This window comes from Pongo abelii, chromosome 11 (assembly GCF_028885655.2).
Source record: "Pongo abelii isolate AG06213 chromosome 11, NHGRI_mPonAbe1-v2.0_pri, whole genome shotgun sequence".
NCBI lineage: Eukaryota > Metazoa > Chordata > Mammalia > Primates > Hominidae > Pongo > Pongo abelii.
This window is the reverse complement of record NC_071996.2, coordinates 82029376-82048045: the sequence shown is the minus strand read 5'-3', so window position 1 is coordinate 82048045 and position 18670 is coordinate 82029376. Positions and strand designations below refer to the sequence as shown.

Here is an 18670-nt window from a genome sequence, read left to right as displayed (position 1 = left end):
AAAAAAAAAAAAAAGTCCCAAATAGCAATTGCTGAACACCACAAGAGCCACTAAGTTTCTAGGGGATCCAGTACCCAGCAGTGGGGCTGGCCAGAAACTTCTAATTATAAGAGCAGTTAAGTCACCAACTTCCTCTTTCCTTCCATGAATGATATCCATTTCTTCAGAACTAGGTGAGTGTGGAGTTTGGGTAAAAAAATGAATGTTCAAGCATTATCATTAACTAGATAAATCTAAAGTTTCCTCCTGCTAGAAAACAACCAGATACTAGAAAATTCATGTAAAGAATGTACTTCCTCATCTGAAAAAGTGTATCTACCAAAAACTACTCAATAGCATTCTTAAAGGAGAAATTTTCTTAAAGGAGAAATTTTATAACTTTTTCACTTAAAAATCAGTATTGAGAAAAAAGATAACTACTATAAACACTTCTATTCAACATGATGCTTGGGTTCTTGCACATTGGGACACCCCATCCTAGCCCACCTATATTTTCCTCTTTTAGCACAGTAAGGGAAGAAAATAAATAAAAACAAATAAGGATTGGAAATGAAGAAAATGAATTGTTTATTCACAGATGATATTAAGATACAAATATTTTTAAAGAAATTATTTGAATTAATAATAATAATTCAAGGCTCCAAGCACCACACTATTGCCCCGTGGTGGGTGATACAGTATTACTGTCCACTGCATCCATCACTGGGCAACACAGCTAGACCCTGTCTCTGAAAAAAAAAAAAACACAACGAAAATCAATCCCTTCTCTTTTTCATAGTGTCCTTTTTCACGATAGTTCCTATTCCTTTTTAACTCGAAGTATTTTGAAAATCTTATGTTAATTATTTTTAGACTAGTATCTGCAATTCTCAAGGTCTTAATTATCTTGTTTGTTGCATTTGCTGATGCTCAGCTAATTTATTTTGTGTGTCATTTGTATTTTTTATTGTGAGACAATCTTCAGAAGGAATTATTATTATTATTGAATTCTTTTGTCATGAAAGTATCTTACAGAATAGTTTTACACTTGTTTCTTCTGGAACCCAATAGATTTCAAAGATTCAACTATGTTTTTATGTTATGTTCTCCACTGTGAGTTCCCAAGCCATGAAGTACTACAAATGTATACCCCATATCTAAGTGTGATACAAACTTGAGGTTATAATTTCTAATACATGACTTCTTTTCTACTGAAAACACAGGACAAATAAAAACATTTTCACTCTTTCTCCCAGTCAAGGGCAGAATTTGTCTGGTCCCCCTTTAACAAATAGGGCAGTACATCCAAGATCCAACATTTATCCAGCAGTGTCAGTTCCATTTTCTATATCTTCTCAGGACTGAGGCCACGTCACCTGCTCTAAGGAAGCATTAGAATCCCAGCGGAAGCTTCAGTCTGGTTACAGTCTTTGCTCACTGCTTTAGTTTTGTTTTTTCTCTTTTCATCTGGTACACAAATTTCTCTTTATTTTGAGCTTGATTATACATTACAAATGTTTTAAGTGTATCTTTTATCCAACATTTTTATGGGTTATATTATGAAGACCTCATCTATGTTAATGTAGATCACCGTGTTGGTAGAAGTTTCATCAATGAATTATTTTTTCTTTTTTTAATATGTTTTAATACTCATTCAGTCTTGTGAGTGCTAGTTTGCCTTTAATTTTAATGTTTTGAATCCTTCATATAAAATAAGATATATATACAGGAACAAAGAATAATTCAACAAACACAAATGTCCCCACTACCCATCTTAAGAAAAAAGTGCTAATAGAGGTTATGCCACTGAGTACCTACCTCAAATAGGATACCCTTCTCTTCTTCCCAGCAATAACCCTTTTCATAATTTTGGTGTTGATTATTTCCATATATTTCTTTCTTCTTTTACTACATGCTTAAATAGCCTTAATGGCATGGTTATACATATTTTAAACTTTATATATATGTATATAAACTTTGTATATATACAAACATTATATATATATACAAACTTTATATATATTCATATAATATATAATATATATTTATATTTTTATATATAAACTTTATATGTATATAAAGTTTAAAATATATATATACACATATATGTGTGTATGTGTGTTTGTGTGAATGCACATAGTACCACATTAAGTTGCTTCATTTTATTCAACGCTATGTTTTTGGATTCAGTCATGTTAAAATATGTAGCTCTGGCTCACTAATTTTCACTATTGTGTAGTGTTCCTTTTTATGACCATTTCACAATTATTTATCTATTCTCATAGGCTGTGGTTTGAATGTGTCTTCCAAAGTTCATATATTAGAAACTTAATCCCTAATGCAACAGTGTTGAGAAGTAGAATCTTTCAGAGGTGATGAACAGATGCCCTCCTGAATGGATGAATGCTGTTATGGGAATGGGTTGGTTATCATGGGAGTGGTTCTTGATAAAAGAATGAGTTTGGCGCTCTCTCTCTTTCTCTTTCTCTCTCTCTCGCATGCTGTGTCACCATGCAATGTCTTCCACCGACTTACAATGCAGCAAGAAAGTCTTCATCAGATGCAGATCCTTAATCTTGGACTTGCTAGCCTTCAGAATTGTGAGCCAAATAAACTTCTATTATTTGTAAATTACCCAGGCTGTGATATTTTGTTATACTAACACAAAACACTAAGACCTCACATCAATGGATATCTATGGTATTTCCAATATTTTGCTACTGCTGACAGTGCTGCTATGAATGTTTTTGTGTATATGTACATGAATTCTATAGGAGTGAATATACTGACCTATAGAACATTTGCATTTTTAACTTTACTAAAAATTGACAGATTTATGTAAAGTTGTTATATAAAATTTACATTTAGTGCCTCCTCTATGTATTGTAAACATCTTACAAATTCTCCTTCCCTTTTGTTTCCCTCTCAATACCTTCCACATGGATTACAGACGCTTCACTAAACTCTTTCTCTTATTCTTAAGTCCCAACTCCCAAATCGCTGCATGTTCTTATCAACGTTCTGCAGGTCTTTTACTCTCATAGGCTGAAACTCTTTAGGATAGCAGGAGTACTTGGTTGGCTTCACCACCTTCCATTTGCCCTTGACCCAGTGAAGGTAAAGGTAAACATCCCAGCCACCTAGTAAGTAAAGACTTTTTTCTCCTTTTCCAACTCATTTTAATATAGGAAATTCTCTCATGAATAAAATTATTTAAATTCTTACACAAGTGACTTCCCAAGTTAATACATAAATGTGTGTGTTCTCTTAGGTACAGTTTTGTATGTTCATTTCAACACATATTCTAGAGGAAATATGAATTCTTTTGTTTAGTATACAAAGGGACTTACTCTGATACAAAACTTCTGGGCTTCATAGCTGACCTTCAAAGGGAGAACACAAAACTCCTGAAATTATATATACTATGTGTGTACATGCATTATGTGCATTTTGCTTGGGGAAAGGTCTATAACTGTTGTCAGATTTTCAAAGAAGCCATGATGTCATAATAATGTATAATCAACTTTCTACCTGTGTAATAAATTTCAGGTACATATGGATGAGGTCAGCCCCACCAGAGCCTAATGGGTACACACGGTACCTTGGCACCTTTCCCTCACTGTAAATAGCCCATTTGCATAGTCTGGGTCTATTTCTTCAGGGAAACTATAGACTATGGATTACAATTAAATTATCTTTCTGGTCTATAATGTTATAATGTATATTATAAATCAATAACGATGTCTGCCTTTGTAAATGTTTCCAGTTTAAAGCCACAGATACATAAAACTTGTAAGAAGACACTTCTATATATTGTTCTAATCAACTGAAATAATTTGAAATGGCAAAACATTCCTTTATATATAATACATATCCTATAGACTTTTTAAAACATTAATTTAATACATATCTCTATGGGGCTTCAATGAAATTGTTGTTCACTATTAGGAAAAAGAAGAAAGAATAGGCAGAATGCAGAGAATGGTTAGGGCAGTGAAACTACTCAGTATGATAATGTAATGATAGATATATGTTGTTATACATTTGTCCAAACCCATAGAATGTACAACACCAAGAGTGAACCCTAATGAAACTATGGACTTTGGGTGATTATGATGGATCAATGTAAGTTCATCAGTTGTAAGAAAAGTACCATTCTGGTGGGGGATGTTGTTAATAGGGAAGGCTATGTATGTGTGAGGGTAGAGCATATACAGGAAGTTTTTGTACCTTTTGTTTAATTTTTCTGTGAACCTAAAGCTGCTCTAGAAAATAAAGTCTATTTTACAAAAAACATGAAAGAATATTTTCTCACTTCATCTGATCACTAAGGATATGCCTTTCTCAATTTACTATAGAGAATGCATTCATGAAGATCCTACTAATATATTCATGGAATATGAGGCATGCAGCCACCCAAATTCATGGCTAAATTTCTGAATTGATAGAGTAAAATTGCTAACAACAGAAATGCTTGTATTGACCAAGCACTGTGGTTTGATTAAGTTTTCTCATTTATTTTATAAATTTGCTGTAAAGCTATTAGAAGAGTTTTATTATTCAAATTATGAGGCTGAGTCAGAGTGGCCTTTTAAATCTATAAATTAATTAGAACTCTATTTCTAGAGCATTGAAAATATCTACCCCTTTCTTTCAACGAATATATTTCCTTTCTCTATTACAAATAAATGTGATTTAGTTCATAATTTGCCTAGTTTGCCATCATTCATCTATATAGTACTTGGACAGATCAGCAAATATAATTATAAATTTACTTCACTATCCACTTCTGGGTAGATGAGAGAAGCTTATATATGCATGTGATAGAAGAAATTACCCTTCATTAAAGCATTTTCTCCATTCAATACATTTAAACACATGCCCAAGCAAGGCTATAGTTCTCACCTATTTGTATTCTCCATGCAAAATTCTTTTTGCTTTCTTTATAACTTCCATGTGGGAGTTACCTCAGCCCAGCATTTCTGCTTTCTCCTATTTTTTTTCTTTTTGGCCACCACTTTGTTCTTTCTACTACTTTATCATCACTTTCTTGATATCCTTTCTGTAAGGCATTTATCAGTTCATTCTTTTTTTCCATCTCTAATCCTCATATGCCAGGTTTGATTGTTTTTTCTAACTCCATTCAGAACCAAATCTGACTGTGTCCATGTTGTTGGGCAGAGCCTACTCCACCACCTTCACTTATCAGTCATAGCAATTGGTCCAGGGATAGGTACAAGACCATGGCTGAATTAATCTGGAAAAAGAGAGTTTGCTTTCTTTCGGGGTTTTCTAGGTTGGTAGTATTTAAGACTGGAGCTCATGGAAGCCACCTTGCCACACAGGAAGAGATTGTCTGAGGATGATGCCACCACACAGAAAAGAACAGAGCAAAGAGAGTAAGAGAGGCAGATTCTAAAGATATTTTTGAATACCTAGATCCAGTTATGCTTGATCAATCCCTTGACTTTTCATTTATATGAAAGTAATGATATGCTTTGACCACTTTGAATCATGTTGGTTTTTTATGAAGCATTCCAATATCTTATTTTGTTTTAAAAATTTTTATTTGCATTCAATAAGATATTCCTAACAAAATCCTACACATGTGTCCATTAGAACAAGATTGTGTTAGTTAAGATACACCAGATTGCTAGAAATGTTTCAATCTTGTCTAAATTTAAATAGGTATTTGTTTGCTCATTTCTATAAAGTTTCAGAGGTAAGCTAGGCTCAGGCATGGCTGAGTTCGAGAACTTCAACTACTAGTTTTCCATATTCTAGTTGTCCACCCATTCCTCTTTTCAGCTTGACATCATTCTCTCCCCTTGACAGGTTTTCTCCACGTGGAGATAATGTAACATCTGGCAGCTCCAGAACTGCATACAAGTCACGTTTTTATGATCTTTAGATAAAAGGTTATGCTTCCTCCAGCCCCAAGTATTCTGATTATCCCTTCATAACTACACCTGAAAAAAAATCACATGGCAAATATATAGAGTCTGTGACTGACTAGCCCTGAATTACATGCCCACCTCTGCAGTCAGATGGAAGCCTCTTGCAATTGATGATCCCAGTAGCACCCCACGAATTTGGAACAGATGGAAGTGGTAAGGAAGCAATTTCCCAAGTAGAAACACAAGAGGTATAAGATTTCTGTGAAACACACCAAGTTGCCCACTCATGTTTATCTCTTGTCCTTCTCCAAACCCCACTAAAATGAAGGAATAAACTGATTTTTTAAAAAGTATGGGATTGGAGGAAGTAAAGGGTGAGAGAGCTCAACACAATTCTGGAAGGCAAAAAAACAATAGAAGAAGAGAACCAATCATGTTGTTGGAAGATGTCAAAACCTAAGGTGTGGTCAGAGAGTGACATCCGAAAGGATTTTGCATCACCTGGCATGGCTGCGGGGGTGGGGGGGGATAAGGTGAGGAGCTGTAAAAATAATATATGGGTTGAAGTTGTGTGGAGTGGTCAATCCCCCCTGACTGCTGATAAGCAGAATTTCAGAGGTCTTTAATTCCCATGCAGCAGATACCTTCAATAATGCATAGTCAGGAGACTGGGATTCTTTCTCTATAGAATTTGAATGAGAAACATTAAGGTCTGACAATCAGACTGGCAGAAGAAGGGGTAGGATATGGGGTTGGTAATAGAGAATTAATTTACAAGCTGCACATAGCTCCTCCAAACCCCATCCTCATTACATCTTTGTGCAGTGTACTGCCTGAACTAGAATACGTGGATATGTCTAGAACTATAAAATCTTGCTTAACTACAATCTTTGTCTGCATCCTCCTTTAAGGAAAATGAGGTAAAAGAAAAACAATAAGCTTATGATATCAGAGAGTTATTTAAAACAAGAAACTGTAGTTCATTCCAGTTTTATGCCTCTAACAAAGCTGCACAGAAATTATGAATATTCTAGGAGATGCCCCAGGCATCACACGATCCTAAATCATCAAAACAACATTAAATTGTGTTTGGCATTTTGTACTTACTGAGCCAGGAAAGTGAAGTGGTTCAATTTAGAAAGGTTTTCTAAACTAATAGTTAAAACAAAGAGTTTTCCTTTTTTATTATACTTTAAGTTCTGGGATACATGTGCAGAACATGCAGGTTTTTTACACAGGTACACACACGCCATGGTGGTTTACTACACCCATCAACCCAACTTCTACATTAGGTATTTCTCCTAATGCTATCCCTCCCCTAGCCCCCCACCCCCCAAGAGGCCCCAGCATGTGATGTTCCCCTCCCTGTTTCCATGTGTTCTCATTGTTCAGCTCCCACTTATGAGAGAGAACATGCGGTGTTTGATTTTCTCTTCCTGTGTCACTTTACTGAGAATGGTGGTTTCCAGCTTCGGAACATTCTAGTTAATTGTGATTTTGCTGTGTATTGATATTTTACAGCTCCTACCCCTTTGGTCAGGAGCTACCTCCCTATCATTGAATTGATTAGTTATATTTAATAATGTTTGGTGTTTGGCTACATTCAGCAATAACACTTGGAAATTTCTTACCAGTTATTTTTAAAGCCTTAATTTGTTTTTTGTTTTTGTTTCTGTTTTTTCACCAGCTATTTAGGATAAGAGAATGTTTACATCTTAATGTAAAAAATAAAAACAGGCATAAATAATGTTTTATGTATAGAAATGCTTTCTTTCATTACTTGGTGCCTGCATCTCTAAATGTTTACATAGCTTCTCTGCCTGTATGATGTTGCTAAAGAAACTATGAGTTAGGAAGGAGAAAAAAAAAGTTGAATATCTAGTTCCAAGAAGGAGAGAGGAGGTTTCTATAAAAAAATTTGTGTGTTTGTATATATATCTATGTATGTATATGTATGTATATATCTATGTATATGCATAAGGGTATATATCTACATACATAGATATGTATATATATTAATATATCCATGTATATGTATGTATACATATGTGTATATTTATATATGTGTATACATATCTGTGTATATACACACACCCACACCCACACATTCTCTTGGCATTATTGTCAAAAATCAGTTGACCATAGACAACTGCCTATATAATATGCGCTGTGTGTATATATATAACTGTACAGGAGAAACAGGGTGCAAAGAAGAAAAAAAGAACTTTTTAAAAACCTGTAATTAGAATCATCAAAAAGATAAGAAAATAATGCATGCATAAAATAAGAAAAAATATATAGAATAAGAAAGATTAAGGTTATTAGAAATTAAAAATATTATCATCAAAATGAGAAATTGTATAAAAGAGTTGGAAGACAGAGTCATGGAAAATTCTCACACAGTAAAACAAAGAAACTATTTCTTTTCAAAAGAGAGGGATAAAGCAATAAAGTCCAGAGGTTCAAGCTAGGAAGTCCTACATTCAGCCAAGATGAGTTCCAGAAAAAGAGACCCGAGGAAATGGAAGAAGGGAAATGGTCAAAGAAATAATAATGATAAAATTTCCTACAACAGAAGGATATGTCTCCAAGTTGTAAGAGGCCACTAAGTAATTCACACTAAGTAATGAATTTAACAAAAGAAGTGAAACACATATTTTCAAAATTACAAAATATTGTTGAAGGAAATTAAAGAAGATATAAATGAATTTTAAAAATGCAAGATGGCTGTACTCCCCAAATTAGTCTACAGATTCAACATCATCCTTGTCAGACTCTGCGCTGCTTCTTTGTAGAAGGTGACAAGCTGAATCTAAAATTCACATTGAACTTCAAGGAACCCAGAAGGGCCAAATCAATCTTAAAATAGACTAACAAAGTAGGAGGATTTATTCCTTCTAATTTCAAAGCTTACTACAAAGCAACAGTAATCAAGACAGAGTGGTACTGGCACTAGGATAGACACACAAATCAATGGAATAGAATTGTGAGTTCATAAATAGACCTGTGTGTCTGTGATCAACTGATTTCTGACAATGATGCCAAGAGTATTCAATGAGAAAATAAAAGTCTTCTCAACAATTGGTGCCAGTGCCATTCAATAGCTACATGCAGAAGTATGAAGTTAGACCCTTAATTTACATCTTTAAAAAAAATCCAAAATGGACCAAGACTTAAACATAAGAGCTAAAACTCCTAGAGGTAAACATAGGCATAAATTTTCATGACCTTTTATTTAACAATGGTTTATCATATCACCAAAAGCACAAGAAATTAAAGAGAAAAAAAGATAAATTTGAATTCCTAAAAATTAAAACTCTTGTATATCAAAGGACACTATCAAGAAAGTGAAAAAACAATCTCCAGAATTGAAGAAAACATTTGCAAATTTTATGTCTAATAAGGATGTAGTACCAATAATACATATTTTAAAATCTCTTATAACTCAACAAAAAAAAGAAACAGGAGGCAAAGGACATAAATAGATATCTTTTCAAGGAAGATATGCAAATGTCCAACAAGCACATAAAAAAAGATGCTCATCACCATTAATAGGAAAATGCAAATCATGCAAATCAAAACTATAAGACACCACTTCACATCCATTAGGATAGCTATAATAATAATTTTAAAACAACAAAAAATAAGCATTGGTAAGGATATGGTGAAATTGGAACCCTTGTACTTTGCTGATGAGAATTTAAATGGTGCAGCCACTCTGAGCTACAATTTGACAGTTCCTCAATAAATTAAACATAGAATTACCATAAGACCCAGCAATTAAACTCAGGTTTATACACGAAGTATTTGAAAGCAGATATTCAAACAAAAACGTATAGATGGATGTTCATAGGAGCGCTGTGCACAACAGCCAAAAGGTGGAAACAACTTAAATGACCATTTACAAGTGAGTGGATAAACAAAATAGGGTAGACTGAGCTACCTGCATGCACTGTGCAGTGCCAGAGAGGTCAACCAGAATCAAGATGTCTGGCACAGAGGAAGCAATTTTTGGAGAGCGTGACAGCCATACTGCTGCTCATGGCAGCTTGGTATGCTTTGGACAGGGCCAGTACACAGCAGAAGAGTACCAGGCCATCCAGAAGGCCCTGACGCAGAGGCTGGGCCCAGAATACATAAGTAGCGCATGACTGGAGGAGGCCAGAAGGTGTGTTACATTGAGGGTCATTGGGTAATTAATCTGGCCAATGACATGTTTGGTTACAATGGCGGGGCACACTCCATCACACAGCAGAATGTGGATTTTGTTGACCTCAACAATGGCAAGTTCTACATGGGAGTCTGTGCATTTGTGAGGGTCCAGTTGTAGGATGGTTCATATCATGAAGCTGTGGGTTATGGTGTTAGGGCCTCAAGTCCAAGGCCTCATCTTTGGAGAAGGCAAGGAAGGAGGCGGTGACAGACGGGCTGAAGCGAGCCCCCAGGAGTTTTCAGAATGCACTTGGAAATTGTATTCTGGACAGAGACTACTTGAGGTCACTAACCAAGCTTCCACGCCAGTTGCCTCTTGAAGCGGATTAAACTAAAGCAAAGAGACAAGATTTTGAACCATCTGTGGAAGAGGCAAGACACAACAGCTGCCAACTGAACATGGCCCTGGGACACCCACAACTTCAAGATGTGACCTCCCCTTGCAGATCAAGCCACGTTGTGATTCAGGGGGACAAGGACTGCAGCTTCCCGACCTCTGAGCTCATCCACTATTGGCGAGAGAGGCCACGTACCAGCAGAAGTTCTGGCAAAAGCAGCTGCAGCAGCAGTTCTGGGAGCAGATGGAGAAACAGCAAGTCCACACCTTTTCCCCATCAGTTGAGAAGAGTGAGGAGACTTTTGGAGACAACTCTGAAATGTGGGATGTGACTCCAGATGCAGGGGATGGTGTGGTCAAGCCTTGTCTAGAGAAGAACCACCCTAGACCTCTGACACACCAGCCTTGAACAACCAGATGGTGACCCAGAACAGGACTCCACGCAGCCTTTGCTATCAGAAACCACAAGCAAAATCTGGACCTTGAGACCTCCAAACTTACAGCACTGACCAATGCATAACAGGAAACTGGGAATCTCATAGGAAGGGCCAGGACATGAAGAAAAGGAAATTGGATCCATCTTAACTGAGCCTCTGGCCACATCATTGGACTCTGTCGCAAAGGGACTTTGGAAAACTACTTTTTGGTCATGAAGTTTTTCATCACTCGTAGAGAATTACCTTTATTGCTAAGGATTTATCTTGCTTCATTCTGAACCTCATCAATAGGATCTGACTGAGAGCCCACTGCAGTTAGAGCTGAGCACTTTTAAAAACCTCATCCCACACTCTAGTTGGGAGAGGCTCTGGACAGATGAAATACCTTTTCTTTGGCCTGTGAGGCTTTCCACTATTTATTTCTAAACTATTATGTTAACACCGATGGACATTTCAGGAATCACCAATGGCTGCTTGCCCTCAAGCAATATAGGCTGGATAGTACTAACCTGCCTCAGCAATTACCTACATTCAATTGCTTTGCATAACCTCTGCCTTCTTTCCTTTAGGGTACAAGGCCTTTAATGTTGTCCACGTTAAGCACTGAGGATCATGACAGGAAAAAGTTTGGAGTAGTGCTTTTTACTGCTTTGTTTCAATCCAGGCTACAATCTTCATTTAATATAAATAAACTCACTTATGGGTTTATGACATAAAAAAATAGGGTATATTTATTTAATGGAATATTATTTTGCCCTAAGAAAATAAGGTACTGATATATGCTAACAACACAGAAGAACTTAAAAACATGAAACAAGCCAGTCACAAAATACCACAAATTATATGATTTCTTTTACATGAAATGTCCCAAACAGACAAAATTATAGAGATATAAAGTAGATTTGTAATTACTTAGGGATGAGGAGGATAGGGAATAGGGGCTTGAGAGCTAAAGGGTATGGGTTCTCTGTGGTGATAAAATGTTATAAATTTGTCTTTGGTGATGGTTGCAGATAGCCATGGATATACTTAAAAATCATTGAATTATATTCTTTAAAGGAGTGAATTGTGTGCTGTGTTAATTATATCTTAGTAAAGCTATTTTTAAAACTTGTAAAGGAAAAAATGGGAGGGCACCAAATGCCTAACACATTGACTAGCAAAAGACCCACATCAGTGCACATCAATGGGAAAAGAGAAGACACTACAATCTCCAGGTAAAAACCTTAGCTCACATTAAAAACATTGTAGGCTGAGAATGGCATTGACTTATCAAAGAGATAGCTTTGTAAGTTAGAAGACAATGGAGTAACACATAAAAAATGATTGATGAGGCAAAATAATTTTCAGTCCCACATTTTTATTTGAAAATGAGGACAGAATGAAGATGTACTCATAACGCAGAGTATACTTTACCTTCCATGCCCCTTTCAAAGGGAACCACCCTTCTACTGCAGAATAGACTCCAGTAAAGTCAGGAAGTCAAACCAAAAGAGGAGCCAACCCAATAGTACAGCCAAGAGGAGCCCCAGATCACTGACTCTGCAGCCCATAGTGGAGTGAGAGGGCAGAGAAACCTCAACTGGATATCTCTATGGAGAAGCTATTCAGTAGAATAGTGGATATTATGGAGCATTTTGAAGCACTCCTTGGGCAGTGTGGGGAGAATACATGGATAGCAAGTATTATATGTGAAAAAATTAGATAAGGTAAAAACACTGCTGAAAAGGCGGGAAATGTATCATAGTATATATGTATATATACACACATATATATGTGTATATATGTATATATGTATATATGTATATGTGTATACATATACATATATATGTGTATATGTATGTGTATGTATATGTGTATATATATGATTTTGCCCCACAATAAATAGTACGTTTATAGTTATAATGAATTTACACTAGGTAAAGACTTAATTTAAAAAATACTGACATATAATAGGCAATGGTAGGAGGAGGGGTAAGGTGGTATAAGGGAGCCAAATGCCTAAAATTAATAACTTGAGAAAATAAGTGTTTGTGATTTAGAAATAAGGACTTGAGAATAGAAGAAACCACTAAAAAAAAGTCAAAAAATTGTCTTTGGGTAGAAGGACATGAAGGGTCTGGGACTTATTTTTCATTTTAAGTTTACGGTACTTTTTAATTTTTCAACCATCTCCATATATTATTGATTTTTATTTCACAAATACTTCAAAAACAACAAAATTGAAAAGGTGATGGGGTCAGGCATGATGCCTCACACCTGTAATCCCAACACTTTGGGAGGCCGAGGCAAGTGGATCACCTGAGGTCAGGAGGTCAAGACCATCCTGGCTAACATGGTGAAACTCCATCTCTATTAAAAATACGAAAATTAGAAGGGCATGGTGGCAGACACCTGTAATCCCAGCGACCTGGGAAGCTGAAGCAGGAGACTCTCTTGAACCCGGGAGGGGGAGGTTATAGTGAGCCAAGATCACGCCATTGCACTACAGCCTGGGCAACAGAGTGAGACTCCATCTCAAAAAAAAAAAAAAAAAAAAAAAATGGTGATACACTAATCTTTTGATACCTGTTTCACTAACCTGAGCTTTATATTGGAGCTACAAAGACAAGCTATGTTGACAAACTCCTTTGGTTGGTGTCTATACAGACAAAATTCTAAACACTTAAGAACAAAATGCTTTTGTTGATGCCAGCATTATAATTTCATTGAGTATATATGGCTAAAGTCTTATTTAATTTCACTAGTTCCTTTTCTGTGTTTCTCTGACAAGATTCTAATTTAGTATTTGTATGATTGCTGGCTCTGCCAGCAAAGCACCTGGGCACTCTCTAGTTAAGAGGGCCCAGAGAATTTGTTAGCTCTCTTGAAATCTTGTGGATTTTTAGACACACAAATCCTACTTTTAAGAAATCATCAAAGTAATCCTCAATAGACTAGGAATTCAGGTCAGAAAATACTTTAAATCCCTCAGACAGAAAAAGCTGTAAATCCTTTAGGTTACTTTGGAGGATCTGAAGTGGGATGATATGTTTAAGTCTGTGAATTATGTGGAAAATTAGAGTTACTTGGCAAATTCTTGCCATGATGCTACACTCTAGGGAGAGGAAGTCCATGCATGCTATATTATATTCCTCGGAAAACACAAAAAAATAATGATTTCTTTCCATTACCCTGATCCCTTCAACATCCTGTTCCCCAGAAACCTCTGTAAAAATAAACAGTTACTCTCTGGATAAATGACCAGACCAAAACAATTTGGCCCAAAAATTTTGAAATCAATACTTCTCATCTTTTCACCTCTAACTCCTCAGCTCTTTTAAGCTATCTTAACCCAACTGTTCTCAAAAAAGAACTTTTCTTGAATCCAACACTGATTTTGTTGTTGTTGTTATTCTATATGATTGACTGAGTTTTTTCCATTCAACTTACTTGACTATCTGATTATGGAAAGTAAAGCAACTATTCATTTGGTTACCTGCTTACCTAATCTCTGTGTAAGAAACCTTAATGGAACCTGAATTTAATCATTCTTTTTTTTTTTTGAGACAGAGTCTCGCTCTGTCACCCAGGCTGAAGTGCAATGGTGCAATCTCAGCTCACTGCAACCTCTGCCTCCCAAGTTCAAGCAATTCTCCTGCCTCAGCCTCCCGAGTAGCTGGGATTACAGGCACCCACCACCACGCTCAGCTAATTTTTTTTTTTTTTTTTTAGTAGAGACAGGGTTTCACTGTGTTGGTCAGGCTAGTCTCGAACTCCTGACCTCAGGTGATCCACCCTCCTCAGCCTCCCAAAGTGCTGGGATTACAGGTGTGAGCTACTGCATCTGGCTGTCATTCATTTTTAAATATTATTTCTTTATTTAAGAAATACTCCATGCATACACACAAGCCTCAGGGATATAACCTGGATTCTAGCTGAACTAACAATTAAAAAATAATTTTTGGTCATAAAATACATATTGGTCCATCTGTAGTCCATAAGGGCCTATCCTGCCCATCCTCCTTCCCTACATCCCTGCCCAGGGCGCTCCCTTCCACTAGATGGGGACACACAAATGATCCTTCTGTAACTTCTGCCATCTAAATGCCTCATGCTGGAGACCTTCCCCAATTCCTTCCTTGACCTTACTGTCAGTTTCATTAAGGACTGAAAAAGAAAAGGAAAGCCAAAGCAATAAAAGGTAGCCAAGAAAAGTTTGCTTAGTCTCCTTTGTTGTCTCTGCCCAATTCTAATTTGGTAATAATTTGTAGGGAACAGATAAAGTCAGGGCCAGTCTTTCCTTGATGATTTTAAAGAAACAAAAAGCAATGATCTTGAAGTTCAGTCCTGGGATGGTGTCTTTACTCTGCATTGGCAACTTCCATGTCCTTGGGCAAGCCACTTAACCCCTCTGATTTTATTTATGAGACACTAATCATATCATAATTGTTATTTTTCTTTTTTCAACTTTTATTTTACTTTCAGGGATACATGTGCATGTGCAGGTTTGTTATATAGGTAAATTGCATGCCACAAGGGTTTAATGTACAGATTATTCCATGACACAGGAAATAAGCATAGTACCCAATATGCTTTTTTGATCCTCACCCTCCTCCCAACCTCCACCCTCAGGTAGGCTCCAGTGTCTATTTTTCTACTCTTTGTGTCCATGTATACTCAATGTTTAGCTCCCACTTATAAGTGAGAACATGCAGTATTTAGTTTTCTATTCCTGTGTTAGTTCACTTAGGACAGTGGCCTCCAGCTCCATTCATGTTGCTGCAAATGATAGGATCGGCATGGTATTCCATGGTATATATGTACTACAATTTTTTTAATCCAGTCTACCACCGATGGGCATTTAGATTGATTCCATGTCTCTGCTATTGTGAATAATGCTGCAATGAATATACACGTGCATGTGTCTTTATGATAGAACAATATATACTCCTTTGGATATATAGTCAGTAATGGGACATGTACCCAAATGGTAGTTCTGTTTTAAGTTCTTTGAGAAATCTCCAAATTGCATTCCACAGTGTCTGAAATAATTTACATTCCCACCAATAGTGTACAAACATTCCTTCCCTTTTCTTCACAACCTTGCCAGCATCTGTTATTTTTTTGACTTTTTAATACTAGCCATTCTGACTGGTATGAGATGGCATCTCATTGTGGTTTTGATTTGCATTTCTCTAGTGATTAGTAATGTTGAGCATTTTTCATATGCTTATTGGCCATTTGTATGTCTTCTTTTGAAAGTGTCTGTTCATGTCCTTTGCTCACTTTTTAATAGGGTTGCTTGGTTTTTGCTTATTAATTTATTTAAGTTTCTTATAGATTTTGGATATTATACCTTTCTCAGATGCATAATTTAAACATATGTTCTCCCATTCTATGGGTTGTTTGTTGATAGTTTCTTCTGCTGTGCAGAAGCTTTTTAGTTTAATTAGGTCCCACTTGTCAATTTTTGTTTTTGTTGCAATTGCTTTTGGCATTTTTGTCATGAAATCTTTGCCAGGGCCTATGTTCAGAATGGCATTTCTTAGGTTTTATTCAATGATTTTTATAGTTTCACATTATACACTCAAGTCTTTAATCCATCTTGAACTGATTTTTGTATATGATGTAAAAAAGGCATCCAGTTTCAGTCTTCTGTATATAGCTAGGCAGTTATCACAGTACCATTTATTGACTAAGAAGTCCTTTCCCTATTGCTTTTGTTGACTTGTCAAAGATTAGATGGTTTTAGGTTTGTGGCTTTATTTCTGGGCTCTCTGTGCTGTTCCATTGGTCTATGTGTCTGTTTTTGCACCAGTAACATACTGTTTTGGTTACTGTAGCCTTATAGTACAGATTGAAGTCAGGTAATGTGATACCTCCAGCCTTGATCTTTTTGCTTAGGATTGCTTTGGCTATTTGAGCTTTTTTGTTGTTGTTGTTGTTCCATATGAATTTTAGAATAGTTTTTTCTAATTCTGTGAAGAATATCATTGATAGCTTGATAGCAATAGTATTGAATTGTAGATTGCCTTAGGCAGTATGGCCATTTCAACAATATTGGTTCTTCCTATCCATGAGCATGGAATGTTTTTCCATGCGTTTGTGTCATTCCTGATTCAGCAGTGCTTTGTAATTTTTGTTGTTGAGATCTTTCACTTCCCTGGTTAGCTGTGTTCCTAGGTATTGTATTTGTGTGTGTGTGGCTATTGTGAATGAGACTGTATTATTGATTTGGCTCTTAGCTTGGACATTGTTGGTGTACAGAAATGGTTATTTTTGTACATTGATTTTGTATCCTGAAACTTTGCTGAGGTTCATCAGCTCATGGATCTTTTGGGCAGAGACTATGGGATTTCATAGTTATACAATCATACCACTTGCAGAGAAAGACAGTTTGACTTACTTTCTTCCTATTTCAATATCTTTAATTTTTTTCTCTTTCCTGATTGCTCTGACTAGGACTTCCAGTACTATGTTGAATAGGAGTGGTGAGAGTGGACATCCTTGTCTTCTTCTGGTTCTAAAGAGGAATGCTTCTAGCTTTTGCCTGTTCACTGTGATGTAAGCTGTGGGTTTGTCATAGATGGCTCTTATTATTTTGCAGTATGTTCCTTTAATGCCTGGTTTCTTGAGGGTTTTTAACATGAAGGGATGTTATGTTTTATTAAAAGCCTTATCTGCATCTGTTGAGATGATCATGTGGTTTTTGTTTTTAGTTCTGTTTATGTGATGAATCACATTTATTGATTTGCATGTGTTGAACCAACCTTGCATCCCATGGATAAAGCCTACTTGATCATGGTGGAATAGCTGTTTTGGTGTGCTGCTGGATTCATTTCCCTGGCATTTTGTTGAGGATTTTTGTGTCTATATTCATCAAGGATATTGGCCTGAAGTTTTCATATTATATATATATAAATGAAATATATATAAAATCTGCCAGATTTTGGTATCAGAATGATGCTGGCCTCATAGAATAAGTTAGGGAGGAGTCCCTCCTCCTCGATTTTTTGGAATAGTTTTAGTAGGAATGGTACCAGTTCTTTTTTACATGTCTGATAGAATTCAGCTATGAATCTGTCTGATCCTGGGCTTTTTCTGATTGGCAGGCTTCTTATTACTCAACTTTGAAACTTGTTATTGGTCTGTTCAGATTTTCACTGTCTTTTTGGTTAATCTTGAGAGGTCATGTTTCCCAAAATTTATCTATTTCTTCTAGTTTTCCAGTTTGTGTGCATAGCAGAGTTCATAGTAGTCTCTGAGGGATTTTTGTATTTCTGTGGGGTCAATGGTAATGTGCCCTTTGTCATTTCTGATTGTGGTTATTTGGATCTTCTCTCTTTTTTTTTTCTTTATTAGTCTGGCTAGTGGTTTATCAGCCTTTTTTTTTTTTTTTTAGAAAAAGTCTTGGCCTGTCACCGAGGCTGGAGTTCAGGGGTGCGATCTCGGCTCACTGCAACCTCCACCTCCCAGGTTCAAGCAATTCTCGTGCCTCAGCCTCCTGCTAGCTGGGATTACAGGCGTGCACCACCAAGCCAAGCTAAATTATTTTGTATTTTTTAGTAGAGATGGAGTTTCACCATGTTGGCCAGGCTGGTCTTAAACTACTGACCTCAAGTGATCCTCCCTCCTCGGCCTCCCAAAGTGCTAAAATTACAAGCATGAGCCCCTGCACCTGGCCTATCAGTCTTATTTACTCTTTCAAAGTACCAACTTCTGGTTTTGTCGATCTTTCTGTATGGCTTTTTGCATCTAAATTTCATGCAGTACAGCTCCGGTTTTGGTTATTTCTTGTCTTTTGATAGCTTTGGGGTTGGTTTGCT

General features: G+C 36.4%; 1 pseudogene; it reads left to right on the top strand.

Moving 5' to 3' along the window:
- The first annotated feature begins 9835 nt into the window (after window positions 1-9835).
- LOC100439431 (DNA repair protein RAD52 homolog) lies at window positions 9836-11924 on the top strand (annotated as a pseudogene).
- Window positions 11925-18670: the final 6746 nt, after the last annotated feature.